At 51.7% G+C, this 16,735-nt stretch overlaps 1 long non-coding RNA gene across 3 annotated transcripts in view; it reads right to left on the bottom strand.

The window, feature by feature from the left end:
* Positions 1-5,207: 5,207 nt before the first annotated feature.
* Positions 5,208-16,735, bottom strand: part of LOC141370820 (uncharacterized) — a 75,281-nt gene continuing 63,753 nt past the window's right edge. The window contains exons 6-8 of one of the 3 annotated variants that reach the window (XR_012375220.1): positions 13,361-13,581; positions 8,943-9,161; positions 5,208-5,434 (exon numbers count right to left, since the gene is read on the bottom strand). This is a non-coding gene — a long non-coding RNA (uncharacterized lncRNA). Of the gene's footprint in view, positions 5,435-8,942; positions 9,162-10,822; positions 11,487-13,360; positions 13,582-16,735 lie in introns of those variants that run through there. The other 2 variants (XR_012375218.1, XR_012375219.1) reach the window with 2 other exon arrangements.

The raw sequence follows: 16,735 nt of genomic DNA, 5'->3' as shown, positions 1-16,735 counted from the left end.
TGCGCGTCCCCGACCCGACCCTCCGCTCGCGCACCTCCCCACCTGCCCCGACCCAGTCCCCTGCCCGCGCGACTCCCACCCACACGCCTGCCCCACCCGGACCCGCGCGCGCCCGAACTGGCCCCTGCCCCGGGCGCGCGGGGAGGCTGAAGAGGGGCGCTGCCCCGCCCGGTGGAGGGCGCAGGGAGCTGGCGGGGACCCCGGGCGCCCGCCCTCCCGCACCCCCCACCCCGCGCTCCCGCCCGCCGGGCTTCTCCCTTGCCGGGGCTGTCGTGGAAATAGGGGTCCAGACAGGTCGCCCCAGGCCCCCCTTTCCCGGGACTTAGATTTAAAGGGACAGGAACTGCGTAACGGGAAGGCGCCCGGCACCCAGGGCGCTCTCCTCCCCCTCCCGGGAGCCGCGAAGTGAAGCCTGGCAGAGCAGGCCCCGGGCGTTCTGGGGCGCCCCTCGGGTTTCCTCTCTCCCACCCTGCGCCTCGCCCCTGGCGCCTGGCTCCTATCTGCGACACCTGTCCCTGGCTTGACTGGAGAGGCTCTTGGCAGACCACAGGTGGTTTTCTCTCCGACAAATAATCCATCCTTCTTCCTTACGGGCAATTTTATGTCCACATGTGGGAGGAAGGGAGGAGAAAACATGTAGGTGGTGAATGTCCCCTCCCCATAAATTAACAGAAAGTCCGGCGACACGAACATGTCTTGGAGTAAAGACGCCCAAATGCTGCTCCTTCCCTGCGCCCTGACCAACAGGTAGCCCCCAACTCCGGGAGCGGTTGTACTTTGGGGACCAAAGTGGGATCGTCGCTAGGGCGTTACTAGGTCTTTCTCCATACATACTCTCCCCCCCACACACACACCCCATCCCCCCATGTGATGGTGTCTGATTCCTGGTCTGAGTATCCTGGGACCAATTTAAAATGCATTTCCTGGACCATAAATCCGCAGGCAGGAGCCGGGTTCTCAGCTCTCCGGGAACATGTTTGGCAAATGGCAGCAGCAGAGTGCCGCTGGGAGAGGGGGGAGATTGCACAGGGTCCAGGCTAATTGCGGTGCCAGCCCGAGACTCCGCCGGCAGGGAGACCGGAATTGCAAGCCCGGCAGTAGAGCCTGAGATTTAGCCCAGGGAAGAGGTGTGATCTGAAGTCTCCCAATCAACCAGGGGCGGAGCTCACACCTTCTCCTGCCTGCATTGTTCCCATCTTTGGCTGAACAGGCTCTCACGGGACTATCAGCCCCTTCTAGGATGCCCAGAGTTCAAGCTCAACTTTCTGTCTTGCTCTGGGCACCAAAGCCCCCTCCCTAAAGCTCCACTGGCCCGGAGAGCAGTTACCACCTTATCCACCCCACCTCTGGAGGGAATTTTCAGTTTTGCTTTGTGATTTGCAATATTCAAGGCGCCTTCTAGTTGGTGTCTGCCTCCCTGTGCTACCTGGAAGGTTTCTCTAAATGCCTAGGGGTGGAACTGTTGGGTCAAGCACATCTTGGATTTAATAGAGATTAGAGCACTTTCCTTCTCCCCCTGCAGTGCCCCATCCTTCTGGCTCTGTGTTCTGGCCACCCCTTGGTATTATCAGACTTCCTACTATGTTTCCATTTATTTTCTTTTGTTAATCTAGATGGGTAGGAAATAGTGTCTCAGGACTGTTTGGTGTAAATGAAAAATTATATATTGTGAATGTGTGCACAAACCTGCCACTCCTCACAAGATTCAGGTTCAAATCCTGCCTCCAGACCTGGCCAGCTGTGTGGTGTGGGCAGTCACTTACTACCTCTGAGCTCAGTTTTCTCATCTGCAAAATGGGCACATACTAGTTCCCATAAATTGCCATGGGGATTCAAGGAGCTGACGTCCGGGGCATGGTAAGCACTGGAGAAGGGGAAACAGTGGTGTTATCAGGAGTCCAGCCCCTCCTCGAAGGTCGTGGATTCCTACAGGGGACGCCCGACTTTCGGCCTGCTCCCCCCAAACCTCACTGACATAAAATTGCCATTACCTTTACACTCTGCTCTTCCTTTCTTCATTTCAGTCCCTACCCAGTTTTTGCTGATTCAGCAGCCCTTCCTCACACAAGCAGTGGATCACAACCGAGATCTTGTTGGAAAATGAGGACTTGAGGTTTCCAGCAATTTCTGGTCAGCACTCTGGCTAATACACACCTTCCCCCGCAGTTCCAAGGAACCCCACCTGTAACCTCCCCCAGCTGACCCTCTCTCCTCTCCCACACATGGTCATATGAGCTTCAGCACTGATGGACTTTATCCTCCGAAATGCAGATATTAGAGACATTCATTTTGTGCCATTTGGAAATCATTCTCCCATCACATATGGCGGGTGGTATTGATTTCATTTTGGAGGAAATTCTGTAAGGCTACAAACACAGTACCACCCAGCAATGTCAAAACAGAAACCAGAAGAAAAAAACAAAAAGTCATAACACCATGCAGAATCTCATGGCTCTGGGCACCAGGCTCTGGGATAAGTGCCTCCCCTCAGGGACCTCACCGGCACTCCTCAGCTGACCTGGGCTTCCATACTCACCTGTCAGAAAGACCAGCTTGAGGGCTGCCTCTGTGAAGTGCCCGGCAGAAGGGAATGGAACGACGAGCGAAGCAGCACTGCTGCCCAAGCCGACTGGTCTTCCAGGCTAGAAGCTTTCTGGCCTCTGCGCATGGGCACTGCCTCTCCCTTGTCTGCTCCCTCTCCCCGTGGCCCAGAAGTTTTCTGGTCTCAGCTGCAGAAAGGCTCCTGGGTTCCCCAGAGAAGGGATACCTCTACCCCACTGCTGAGTTTTGGACACTCCTCCTGCTGCTGAGTTTCGCCCAAGTGACACAATGTGACTCTGAAGGTCAGGTAAATGGCAATATGACCTCTGCTCATGCTCTCAGATGCTGGCGCTTGGAACCGAGTCACCACGCTGTGGGGAAGCCCAAGCAGCCCACAGAGAGGCACACGGGGGGAGAAACGGGGCTTCTGGCCCACATCCCCAGCTGGACCCCCAGCAGCTCAAAAGTAGATCCTCAAGCTCTGGGCGGGTCACCCCAGCTATTGCCCCATGGAGCAGAGACCCCACCCACGGAGCTTTCCTCACCATGCCTTGTCATGGTTGCAATTTTTAAAAAATGGAGGTATAATGCCATACAACAACATATTAGTTTCCGGTGTGCAACATAATGGGTTGATCTATGTGTGCATTGCAAAATGGTCAACACCGTAAGTCTAGGTAACACCCATCACCACACATAGTGACACAATGTGTTTCTTACGATGAGAACTTTTCAGATCTATTCTCTTGGCAACTTTCAGATAGGCACTGCAGTATGAGTCACTATAGCCGCCATGCTGTTCATTAGATCTCTGTGACCTGTTTATTTGATAGCCGGAAGTTTGTACCTTTTGACCCCCTTCACTCATTCAGCCCACCCCCCACTTCACACCTGTGGCAACCACCAATCTGTTCTTTAGATCTATGAGCTTCGTTTTGTTTTCTTTAGAATCCACATGTAAGTGAGATCATATGGTATTTGTCTTTCTCTGTCTGACTTATTTCACTTAGCATAATGCCCCCAAGGTCCATCCCTCGTATTGCAAATGGTGAGATTTATTTTTTTATGGCTTAATAATATTCCACTATATATATATATATACACACACACATATATATAATATATGCCACATTTTATTCATCCATCCATTCATCCATCAATGGATACTGGTTTCCATCATAATTTCAATTTCTGAACGAAATAAATGACTCCTATTATGTTAAGCCAGGCAGAGCTCATGCAAACTACTCAGCCGGGGGCCCAATGCTTGTTTTTAGGGACAAAGTTTGACTGGGACAACCACGCCGCCCGTGTACACACAGCCACGGACGCTTTCACACTACAGTGTCAGGGCTGAAGAGTTTTGACAGAAACCACATGGCCCATGAAGCCTATACTACTCACCATCTTGTCCTTTACAGAGAAAGTGTGCCAAGCCCCGTGTCTTAGTCTGCTCAGGCTACCGAAACAAAATACCAAAGACTGAGTGCCTTCCATCATGGGAATTTATGTCTCACAATACTGGAGGCTGGAAATCGAGCTCAGAGTGCCAACAAGGTCAAGTTTTGGGGAGAGCCGTGTTCTTTCTCACCGTGTCCTCGCATGGCAGGGGGCTGGGGGTAGGGTGGGGGGGAGAGAATGAGAAAACCCTCTGGTGACTCTTCTTATAAGGGCACTAATCCAGTGGGATCAGGGTCCCACCCTTATGATCTCATTTAATTTTAATTACTTCCTTACCCCAAATACAGCCACACTGGAGATTAGGGCTTTCATGTATGAACTGAAGGACACAAACATTTAGTCCATAACACCCGTTTTAAGCCACTAGGTTTTGGGGTGGTTTGTTACAGAGCAGGAGCAACCAGAACAGACCATATGCTTCATGAGGATGGCTCTGTGTCCCTTTCTCCTCACCTGTAAAATGTCACCAACACAATTCCTACTTCCGAAGACTGGGGCAAAGGTGACTAAGGTGTTTGGGGGCCCCTAGTGCCTCGCTGGCCTTCAACAACTCACAGCTGTATTTCCTTGCCCTCTCTGGGGGTGGTCATTCCCGAGAACGAAGATCACCCCGAGGGTGCCGGAGGTGTCCCCCTGTCCCCTTCCCAACCACCTCTGCTCATCCTCTGGTTTGAATGTTCCACCTGTCCATGCATGTATGGACCAGAATACCATGCCATACAATATGACAATTACTGGGAGGTGCCATGAGATTGTGCTGGGACTCCTGATTCTCCCCAAACCAGAGGCAGAAAAAGATGCCAGCCGTGGGTGGGAACAAATCAAGAGTAGTCAGGATCATTGGATGTTGTTGGCCAATGTCTCTGTGCCAGACCTGGAATGCCTCATTTCATCTAAGTCTTGGCATGGCCCTTTGGGGTCCAGACTGTGACCATCTCTTCCTTCTTAAAGATGGGGAAACTGAGGCTCAGGCAGGTAAAGGGGGTAGCCCAAGGCCACACACAGCTAGCAAGTGCCAACGCCAGGGCTTGACCCCAGAAAGGTCAGGTGAACTTTGACGGAAACGTCCTCCTGGGCTGCAGTCTGCTGCCAGCACCCGGCCTTCAGACAGGCAGGCCATCCCCAGGGACTGATCCAGGAGACAGACGAATCCTTTGTTCTTGATTAGCTGCTGGCCCGCTCCAGGGTCAAAAGTCTGCTAAGGAGAAAAGTTGAGAAACCTAGTTTGAGCTTTGAAATTAAGACACCCTAAGACACCCTGCTGGGAGTGTTTTTTCCTTATGCTGGAGCTGGCTAGATCCCGTCCTAGTTCCGGGCAATGCAGGGGTAACAGTGGCTAGCAGGAGTGCCAGTGGAGTGCCAGTGGTTAATTCATTTATTCCTCATAACAACTCCAAGAGATGTTGTTATCCCCACGTTACAGATAAAGAACCTGAGGCAGAGAACAGATAAATGAGTTGCCTAAGATAGGCAAGTAAATTCTCGAGGAATCAGATCTCCAAGCTTGCCATTCCAAGTTCATCCAAACTAACTGTCCTCTCCACCTGGAGTGCCAGAAGCCATCCTCCATAAGGATAGCCAGGGGTGCTTGCTTTGAGCTGGACTCAGTGCCCCGAAATCCCTACCTCCCCCAAGACATATCAGCCCCTAGGATGGGCGCCACTTTACAGATGAGGAGCCAGAGCCTAGGACAAATGAGCTAGCCTGCCAGTAAGTGGCCGTCTGGGTTCCTAGCAGGCATGTGGCCACCCGCTGGCCTGCAGCATCCCCTCCCACTGAGCCGCTAGACTCATATAATATCCGGAGCCAGCAGCAATAACAGCAGGAGTTGTGCCCTGTCGCTGCTCTTACTGGGGCCCACCCCATGCAGGTACCAAGCATAGCGGTAATAGTAGCACCATGTGGTTCAAGATAGAGAGCGTCTCTCTCATGTACCTCCTACCAATACTCCGCCGCCCCCCACACCACCACAGGGAACAGCTACGTTGACTTGTATCACCATAGATTAGTTCTGCCTTATCTTTGAGACTCACGTCCATGCACTCATACATTTGTATCTGGCTCCTTTCATTCAACATCACGTGTCAGATTCATCTGATGTGTTCATGTGTAACTGTGCTTTGTTCTTTTCGGTGCTGTATAGTATTCCATTGCATGAATATACTATGAATTATTTTTCTCTTCTCTGTTGATAAACATGTGTGTTGTTTCCAGTTGGGGGTTATTTTGAATAACCTGGTACAAGCACCCTTTTATGTGTCTTCTGGCAGACACCCATCTCTAGAGTGTATGCCTAGGAGTGAACTTCCTGGGGCCTAGGGTAGATGTATATTTAATTTTAGTATTTAGTTCTTGAAAGTAGTCCAGTCCATTTACAACCCCCACCCCCCAGCAGAGGGTGAGCATTCCAGTTGTTCCATGTCCTCACCAACACTTGGTAATATCAGTGTTTTAAATTTTAGCCAGTCTAGTGTATTATAGTGGTATCTCATTGTGATTCTAATTTGCACTCCTGAAACACTTTGTAAATAAACTAGTCTTCTTTTTCTACTTATAGATCACTACTTAATTTTTAATTTAATAGATATAAACATATCTATTTTTATTATTTATTTGTTGTATTTATTTTTACAGTCTCCTGAAAGTATCATATGCTACTAATTTTCTATTTAGATTACTAATGTAAAGTTTTCTTTATAGATAAATCCATCCAAGTTAAAAAAAAAAAAAAGGAGGTGGGGGGAGATCCACTTAAAGAGAAATATTATGCAACTAATAGACCAGCACAGGTGGGAATGTGGCAGTTGTTGAAGAGACAGAGATCTCTCTGACCTTGAAGATAGAGGGGAAAGCAGGTTCTGGACAGAAGCCAAGAACCAGGAAGTCAGAACCCAAGTCTGTCCCTCATCCTGGGCCCCCCTGTCTCTCCTCTTGGCCCATCTGCTCTGTGTGTCTGCTCTCTGTAGTCTGCTGTACTCTGCTCTTTCCTTTAGCTCTCAGTCCAAACCCTGACAGTCAATAAACCAGACTCTATAGATCCAAATTCCTGGGAGAGAATCCCCTGGGGTCATCTTGAGTCGGGCACTGATTCCTGACCATCAGCCATGGTCAGGGAGTGGGGACCTGCCTTGTGACAGCAGGAAGAACGCATGATTGGCCTTTCCAGCACAAGTAGAGGAAGCACATCCAGAGGCAAAAATGGGGATGTTCCGTTGATGGGACAGATGATTTAAAATTGAGAATGGAAGAGCTTTGAAAAACAATAGGCATAATTATACTTCCTTATCTGTCAAGATCTAGAGCTGTCTATGACCCCAGGGGCACTGTCACTGGCCATTCAATTTCTAAGTGAAGATTATTACGAAAGAGAGGTGGAGGAAGGAAGGTAGAAATGGAAAAGGAAGATAATGTGAAGTGATTTGGATGAATTAGCAAGAAGAAAAAAAGAGAGGCTGTGGTGATGGTGGTGATGATAATGGTGATGGTGATGATGGTGATGATGAGGATGGTGGTGGTGATGACAGTGATGATGGTAGTGATGGTGGTGATGATGGTGGTGATGATGGTGAGGATGATGGTGAGGATGATGGTGATGATGGTGATGGTGATGATGATGAGGATGGTGGTGATGATCGTGATGGTGAGGATGGTGATGATGAGGATGGTGGTGATGATGACAGTGATGATGGTAGTGATGGTGGTGGTGATGGTGGTGGTGATGGTGGTGATGGTGATGGTGATGATGAGGATGATGGTGAGGATGATGGTGATGATGGTGATGGTGATGATGATGAGGATGGTGGCGATGATGACAGTGATGATGGTAGTGATGGTGGTGATGATGGTGGTGATGATGGTGATGGTGATGATGGTGATGATGACAGTGATGATGGTAGTGATGGTGGTGATGATGGTGGTGATGGTGATGGTGATGATGAGGAAGGTGATGATGAGGATGATGGTGATGAGGATGGTGATGATGGTGATGGTGATGATGATGAGGATGGTGGTGATGATGACAGTGATGATGGTAGTGATGGTGGTGGTGATGGTGGTGATGGTGATGGTGATGATGAGGATGATGGTGAGGATGATGGTGATGATGGTGATGGTGATGATGATGAGGATGGTGGTGATGATGGTGATGGTGATGATGATGAGGATGGTGGTGATGATGGTGATGGTGAGGATGATGGTAATGATGCTGATGATGGTTACATTTTTTTGCCTGACTCTGTGTTGAGCACTTTACATTATCACATTTCATCCTAAAACAATTTCATGAGGCTGCTACTATTGTTATCCTCATTTCACAGATGAGGAAACCTGAGGCTTAGACTGGTCAAGTCACTTGCCCAAGTGGAAATGAACCCAGGCAGCTGACAGCAGAGCATAAGCATGTAACTACCATGTTCCTCTGTCTCAAGTGCTTAAATGTCCCCCCACTGGGGAAGATGAGCTGTTGTCTGTGCTCAAGCCACATATTTGTACAATTTAATGAACGGTTATATAGCAAATGTCCACGAACAATCAAGCACCAGGGCCCAGGAACTGGACATTATTCACACCCCCAAAACCCGTCGCGTGCCCCTCCCCAGTCATAACTGTCTCCTCCCTGAGACAGAACCATTTGTCTGAATTTCCGATCATCTTGTTTTCCCTTATAGCTTTACCCCCGAGAATGTGCATCCTTGCGAACTGCAGTTTAGTTCCGTCTGTCGTTGGACTTTATGTGGCTGGATTTGGACAATCCGTGTTCTTTTTTTGCCCAACATCATAACTGTGGGCATGATGTTGGGTGTTTCTAGGGTTCTTTGTCCCCTTTGCTGCACAATATTCCATGGTATGGATGCCCATTCCACTGAAACTGGACCTTCGGGTTGTTTCTAGTTAAGGGCTATTGTCTGTGTATCCTGAAATGTGTGCACAGGAACACTTACCATAAACCTCCCTCTCCAGGGATCCCCCGGCCCAGTGGGTGCCTCTTCTCTGGGCTTTGTCAGCCCCTGTGCTCCCCCCATAACCACGTATGTCCCTCTGCCAGGTAGCTGTCTTTTAATTCATGGCCTCATCCACGCACATGGGGTGGGGGGTGCTGCCAGCTGGGACCCTGTCCGGTTCCTCTCGTCGCCACTCAGCACCCAGCACATTGTCTGGCGCTAGGAATGCAATCATAGAATTCTGAGTAAATGATGAATGAGCAAAGGAATAAATGAATAAACTGTCAGCATTCCCTCAACATTTGCTGAATCGAAGCACATCACCGATGTGAATGCTGGAGTCCGGAGGTGCTGTTAGGACACTCAGGTGTGGCTTTGCCTGATCTGCATTTTGACCTTGTTTGACACCTGCTGGTATCACCGACATGGCACGCGGGGACACAGTCTACTGGCGGAAGAGTGGGCGGAGGTTACAGAGGCCAACAGAAGCAGTTGGTGCTTCGCACATCAAGACATCGAGAGACACGCTTCCCGGCTGGATTCCTTTCCTCAGCTCCTCCTCCTCCTCTGCTTCCCAGGGCTAATAAGTGTGATTAGACCTCCTCAGAAGGAGGCAGCTAGTGGTTTCCTCAGGCCTTTTCCTTACCTACCCTGTATCCGATCTGTTCCTCCCCGGGAAGATGAGCGAGCTGGGCTGCGGCAGGTGGCTCCCGGATCTGCTCCTTCATCGAAGCAGAAGATGAAACTCACGGAGGGTGAACAAGGGCTCTGGACAGGGGCCTGAGCTCCCATAGGTTGGGGGTGTATCTGAGGGTCCAAGCCGACGTGGAGAGGCTCAGAGGCGGGGGACACGAATCCAGAAGTCCCAGTGGTGGGTCAGAGCCCTGGCTGGTGTAGACCAGCTTTGTTCTACACGCAGGCCAGGCCAGGTGTGTTCACACCGTCCTATCAATGATAGGTTCCATCAGAGCCCACTGGCCTGCAGATCATGTCCAGCCTCCTTAACACAGTTTATAAGGCCTCCCTGACCGGCGCCCGCCAACCCCTCTGCTCCCCCGGGCTCCACTCCGTACATCCTGCTGCTCTGCCTCACCCTGCCCGGGCTGGTTCCGCCCTGGCAGGTCCTGCTCCCCTGCCTGCTTCACTCCTGTATGGCTCAGCTTAGTGACTGCTTCTTCCAGGGGGCCGGCCTGACCCCCACCCTGTCTGACTAGGAGGTAACGGATCCTGAGCCCACCCTGTCCAAGGCCAGGCCGGGTGCTCCCAAAACGCCTTGGACCTTCTGAATCGTAGTACCTGGCACACTCTATGGTCCAGGCTTGTTTCCTCAGCACCATTCTCTGCTGGATGATTAAGAACAGACACCAAAGCTGCTGGATTGATATTCTATCCCAACTCAGGGTCTGGACACAGCAGGTGCTCAGTAAATATGTTCTGGGTGACTGAATGAATAAGGTGATCAAGTATTTGCATAGCATCATAAGATGACTCAGAGGTAACCAGGTGTGGGGAGAGCTTCTTCCCTCTTCCAGCTCGGTCCCCCAACCTTGCCTTCCCTATAGACAAGCCAGGAGGGCCTCCCTCTCCGTCTCTCAAGTGGCTACCTCCTGAGCCAACTCAAGCCTGCAATGGTTATAGATAGGGTTGCTCAGGATCCGTTACCTCCTAGTCAGGCAAAAGCATTCAGACCGCTCCCCAATTCTCAGCCTGGGTGTTGGGCTGATGACCTGTTTTAGCCCCTGAATCAAGCAGAACCTGAATCCAACCTGTGTTTGAATTTACTCGCTTACTGATGTACAGAAGCTAACAAATTCCCTTTTTGCTTGTATCACTCTGAGCTGGGTTTCCAGGCATTTGCAAAGGGATTTTTTTAAACAGCTTTATTGAGATATAATTCACATGCCATATAATACATACATTTAAAGTGTATAAATCAGTGTTTTTAGTACAAACATAAAGTTGGGAACTACCACCACAGTGTAATTTTGCCTTTTCATCACCCCAAAAAGAAACCTCGAGCTATTACCAGCCACTCCCGGTTCCTCCCTCCCCCAGCCCCTGGAAAGCATGAATCTGCTTTCTGTCTCGATGGATTTGCCAACTCTGGACATTTCATATAAATAGAATGATCCAAGAGGGGCCATTTGTGACTGTCTTCTTTCATTGAACCCAATGTCCTCACGGTTCATCCATATCATGGCAGGTGTCAGACTTCCTTTCTCTTTACATCTGAGTCATATTCCATCGTGTGGATGGACCACATTTTGTGTATCTGTTCCTCACGTGATGGACATTTGGGTTGTTTCCACTTTGGGGTCCTGTGAATGATGCTGCGGTGAACACTTGTGTTCAAGCCTTTGTGTGCATATATGTCTTCACTTCTTGTGGGTGTAAAGCTAGGGATGACGTTGCTGGGTTATGTGGTGGCTCTGTTTCACCCTCTGAGGAGTCACCGGTCCATTTTGGAGACTAGCTGCCCAGACGCTCTGGTGCTTAGTGATGAGGAGCATCTCCATGTGCGCTTACTGGCCTCTCCTATGTCTTCTGTTGGAGAGATAGGTATTTGAACCTTTTCCCCTTTTCTAAATGTGTGCTTTTAGGGGCACCTGGGTGGCTCAGTCATTAAGAGTCTGCCTTCGGCTCAGGTCATGATCCCAGGGTCCTGGAATCGAGGCCCGCGTCGGGCTCCCCGCTCAGCGGGAAGCCTGCTTCTCCCTCTCCCAACTCCCCCTGCTTGTGTTCCCTCTCTCGCCTTGTCTCTCTCTGTCAAATAAATAAATAAAGTATTTAAAAAAATAAATGTGTGCTTTTATTGTGAGTTGTAGGAGTTCTTTATATAGTCTGGATACAAACCCCTTATCAGATAGATGATTTGCAAAAAATGCCTTCGTTTCTGCGAGTTGTCTTTATACTGTCTTCACAGAATCTTCCGTTGTAACACAAAAGCTTTTGATTTTGGTGAAGTCTGTTTTTCTTTTTGTCACTTGTGCTTTTGGTGTCATTGCTAAGAAAGAATCTTAACACGCCCACCTTCCCCGAGAGGACTGCTCCCCCTCGAGAGTCTGCCCTGCCCTCTGTCCCCCTGGCCTGGCTTCCCAATGAGAACCTGAAGAAGGGGGTGTGTCTGAGCCCACCATGTCAGTGTCGCCTGCTCCCACAACAGTGTGTTCTCAGTGAGAGCACAACTCGGGCACCTGGGGAGACCAGGTTCTGAGCCACACACTTCTGGCCCCACGGTGGCCAGAGAAGATGGACATTTGAGGACTTCCAGAAGGAGGTAGGTGACAAGGGAGGGGGCCAATCATGGAGTGTGAGCGTGAGTCACACTCCACCCCTTTGGGGGCTGAAGACCCTGAAGTCTGCTTGAATCAGGTGGCTCTCCCAGCCCATTGCAGCAGCTGTGAGCTCCATCCACCCCAAACAACATTCAGGCCTCCAACCAGCAGGAGCCAACCTCTGCCCTTTGCTAACTGAAGAGCTGACCATGTTCGCTTCTTTCTGTGCCCTGCTCCCTCCCCACCCACCTTCCTGCCTCCAAAACATAGACCCTTCACCCTGAACAATTAACGGCTTGCTCAACATTCACTCAAGAAACCCAAGGCTAGAGCTGGGGACACACAGAGAAAGAAACAGGCATGGTCTTTGTCCATGTGGCCAGAAAGCTATCACACTGTAGAAGCTGACACATTCTACTGACAAATGGCAATTAGGTTTGGGTGATAAGCAGTTATGTCACTGAAGGAATCCCCTAACCGAATGAAGAACTGCCCCAAAAAAAGGAGTTCCAGAGACCTGGAGCGGACTCAGAAGGTGTGTGCTCTGTCCTAACCTTGCCCCACACCAGCTGTGCAGCATTGGGCAGGTCACTCAGCCTCTCTGAGTCTCAGAGTCATCCCCTGTCCCAGACACAGGGGGAGGTGGTGACAATCTCTCTGTTCATGAAGAGCTATGTACCAAGATCTGGCCTAGGCATTGTCCAGGGACTGTGCACAACAGCCCCACATGGGAGGCACCCCCGGGAAAGGAGACAAACACCCCCGAGTGGGAGAGGCAGGGCGAGAGAGTGGTGGTTGTCACCCCAGCCCCACTCCCTCGCCCTGCGGAGGGGCCTCGGCTCTGGGAAGATGAGACGAAGCTCCCTGGCAGAAAGGGCTGGGGACCCCTGAACTACAGCTTTCTTCTTTGCAGAGCAGCCATTAAGAATGTGTTTCGTTCAAATCATAGCCATCACACTTACTATACACGTTCTGGGAAACGCAGAAAAACACGCACGAGAAATGAAAGTCCTCATTATGCCATTGCCCAGCGCGTACACAGTTAACGACTTATTTCCTTCAAGTTGTTTTCTTCGGGGCACAGTTAACATGGATATATTTTACAAAATCAGCATCATACTGAAAAGGCTGTTTCGTACTTACTTTTTCTTCAGTTAGCAATACGTCCCAGACCTTTTCCCATCTCATTAAAGGGTCTTCTACAGCCCAACTTCCTAGTTGCTGGTGTTCGTCTGTGGCCATTAATAACAGCAAATGCTTATACACACGCGTAGTTTATATCGTGCTTTAGAGCCTTGTCATGTCCCCCTCGCGTTCGTATGTTCTCAGTGCTCTTCATATGCGATCTCATTTAATCCTCACACCTGTGTGAACAAAGTATCCTATTAAGACCCATTTTACAGAGGAGAAGGCTGAGGTGCAGAGAAGTAAGGCCACTTGCCCAGGGTCACACAGCTGCTAAGTGGCGAGGCCAGGATTTGAACCCAGGAGTCTGGCCCCAGGGTCCACTTGGCCTCTGATGTGCCCTCATCGTGAGCACAAATGGGACAGGGATGGCACTGGGGGGTGAGGGCAGGCTGCCTCCTCTTCAGAGCTCTGGAAGCCTCCTGAGAGGGGGCAGGAAGACTGGCCAACTCTGTGCCCAAGCACGTAACTGATGCTGGGCTGTCGGTGCCCCCGCCGCACAGTTCCCAGGAGCCTGCGCTGGGGAAGGTGGCTGCACCTGTCTCTGTGGACCCACGTGCCCTCCTACACCTGTGAGAAGCGCTGCCAACCCACTGGACACAGAGCTCGCATCGGTTTTAGCAACAATTCGCCACCCCTTTGGTCCCAAGCATCGTGTTCTAGAACGAGGACTGCCCCGGGCTGCCTGTGGCAATGCTGGCCTACATCACTGCAGACAGGGGCTTCACTGGTCCATGGAAACCAGCGATTCCAGTAGCAGCCCCAACAGCAGGAGCCAGGTCACAGGCCTCGGCGGGCAGAACAGGCACCCCTTCCCCTGGGAAGCCACATGAGCCCCTGGGGCTCCGGGACTTTTTAAGAGGGCAGGAAGAAGGGAGGAAAGCATAGGCTTCAGGCCAGTGTGGAGGGGTGTTGTTCAAGTGTCCATGAGAGCCCCCTAAACTAGGGAGCGGGACACCCAGTTCTACAGACAGACTGCATCCTAGGTGGCCAGCTCCCAGGGTGGGAGATGCATCGTCCCGCCCCTCCCGAATACATAAAGTCACTCGCACATGCAGGCAGCCGGCTGCTGAGGCGGGCGGGCTACCGGTCCGCAGGCGACCGTCTGACCTTAATTCCTAACCCTGCCGTGTCCTGGCTGGGCCACTCTGGCCTCCTTAGCTTCGGGAGGCTCAGAGAGCCACACCCCAGGGTTGCTGCAAAGATGGAACAGGACATCCACGGTAAGTGCTTTGTCACCAGACCAAACATTTCCATGTATACACCCCTGATCGCTTCTGTTGAATAAATCCCAAAGTGCGCAAGGGCCAGGTCAAAGGGCACCTGTATTCTGCAAGCCTGCTGCTGCCACCTGATGGTCCCCTTTGTCACAGTGCTGCTCAACCTTCCACAGCACCAAAATCACCTGGACGCTCATGAAAAAGCAGACACTGGTTCAGCGGGCTGGGCGGGGCCTGAGCTCTGCATTTCTCCTCCCAGCGGAGGGGTCCCCATGTGTCCATGGGTTCTCTGCCACTGCCCATCCACGGGAAGCCTACTGCTCGATGGGGTCGGCAGACCCCAGCCCCGGGGGGGGTGTTAATGGTCAGCTGCATTGGCTGTGGGGGCTGGAGAAGGCTGGTTCTTGGCATGCCGCCTGCGTCCGGCACAGCTCCTGCCCACCCCGCAGAGCCTGAACCTCTGCCTTTGGCCGCTAGCCCAGCCTGGCCGTTTCCGCAGCCAATTTCTGTGAATCTAATCCGCCCAGGGAGGATTAGAGAGTCCAGCTCTCTGCACCAAGGCCAGGCAGGGGGGGTCCAGCCCTGGGCATGGAGGGTCTTTCCAGCAGCCTCCTGGGCCTGCAGGCTTTGGTCCCTGCAGCTAGCAAGTCCAGAGAGGATGGTGGGCCGAGGGAGACCCCGTCTGGACGGGAGTGGCCGTGCAGCAGGCTCTCTCCGCTGCAAACCCCAGCAATGGGAAACCGGAGACTGTGTACGCACGTGGGGGTTTCCGTTCTACCCCCAAGAGGCTGCTAATGCCTGTGCTTTCCTTGTGTTGGGGTTGGGGGAGGGCAGAATCAAACAAATAAATAACTTTAGTCCTGGTAAAAGTTGGGGGGAGGGCACAGAACATTTAAGAGTGTTTTGCTTTCCATGCAAACCATATGAAATTGCTGATTTGGTCCATTTTTGCCCTCCAGAAAGGCAGTTTCAGACGGTTCAATGTTAATGCTCAGAGCAAAATCGGGGTTGTTTTTATAAGCTCCCGCATTCCTGGGACACGCAAAACTGGTATATTTGCACACAATCACATTTCTCACACATATTGCTACCCACAGGTGCCATATTTCATGGAATCTGAGATGCCACCAAGTGTCAGGAGCTCTGGGTCCCTCTGTCCCTCTGACAGCTAAGGAACTCCAGGCAGTGCTCCTATTTCCTCTTTCTAGCATAACAGGGCTGCTGTGCCTCGTGGCACACTTCCCAGAGCCACATGTCTGTGAGGGATGATGAGCTAACATGGAGGAGGCCCCTCATGGGCCTGGTGTCTGTCGGTGGTCTTCTGGACCATCTTCCTCTTTCCTCTCCCACCAAGACTCTGAGGGTCAGCCCCAGGGAAGAGCAGCAGGGTGGGTGGGGAGGGAGGCCAGACCAAGGGCTCCATGCCCTGGAGAATGCTAACCCAGAGGTGGGGCTCCCAGGAGACAAAGATGCCACTATGCTAACACATAGCCAGGCCCCGGGCTCCCAGAATCGGGAGTTGAGAACTTCCCAGGTGTCACTGCGCTGCAGCCACACTGGAGAAACAGGGAGGACCCCCACCCAAAGTTGTGTTCGGATGTCAAGAGTGATGAGACACACCCAGGCTCCGAGGGTAGGAACAGGTTGTTACTGCTGTAATGAGGCTTTCTGGGGAGAGCAAGGCAGCTCCCAAATTGCTCCAAAATGGCTGGAAGGAGCAGGGGAAGGAGACTGGCCTGGGGTCTTCCTGTGGTTGGATGATGGGGCCAGGGGGAGGGTCCCTCCACTCAGAAAGGAGCTGTGGGCGGTGAACCTACTATAGCACCAAAGGACGGAGCAGCTGGGCTTTTTCCCAGCCGGCTGGGCCATACGGCCACGGGGCACAGGGAAATGGAATTAACCGCTGCCAGTAGTGCGGCATCTCTGATGGAGTCAGACGCCACCACACGTCGGCATGCCCGCTTCCCGGCTCTGAGACACTTGGGGACATGCGTGGCAGGCATACGTGTGCGCAAGTGCGCATACAACGCACAGGGAGCATGATGACCCCTGAGTCTCCAGCATGTTAGTGTCTGTGGGGGTGTATTCAACCCACCTCTCCCAGAGCGTCCTC

The sequence above is a fragment of the Callorhinus ursinus genome, unplaced genomic scaffold (assembly GCF_003265705.2).
Source record: "Callorhinus ursinus isolate GAN/ISIS: 27379988/994484 unplaced genomic scaffold, GSC_fseal_2.0 scaffold46, whole genome shotgun sequence".
Taxonomy (NCBI): Eukaryota; Metazoa; Chordata; class Mammalia; order Carnivora; family Otariidae; genus Callorhinus; species Callorhinus ursinus.
Note: the sequence above shows the minus strand (reverse complement) of the source record. Positions and strands in the feature narration are given on the sequence as shown.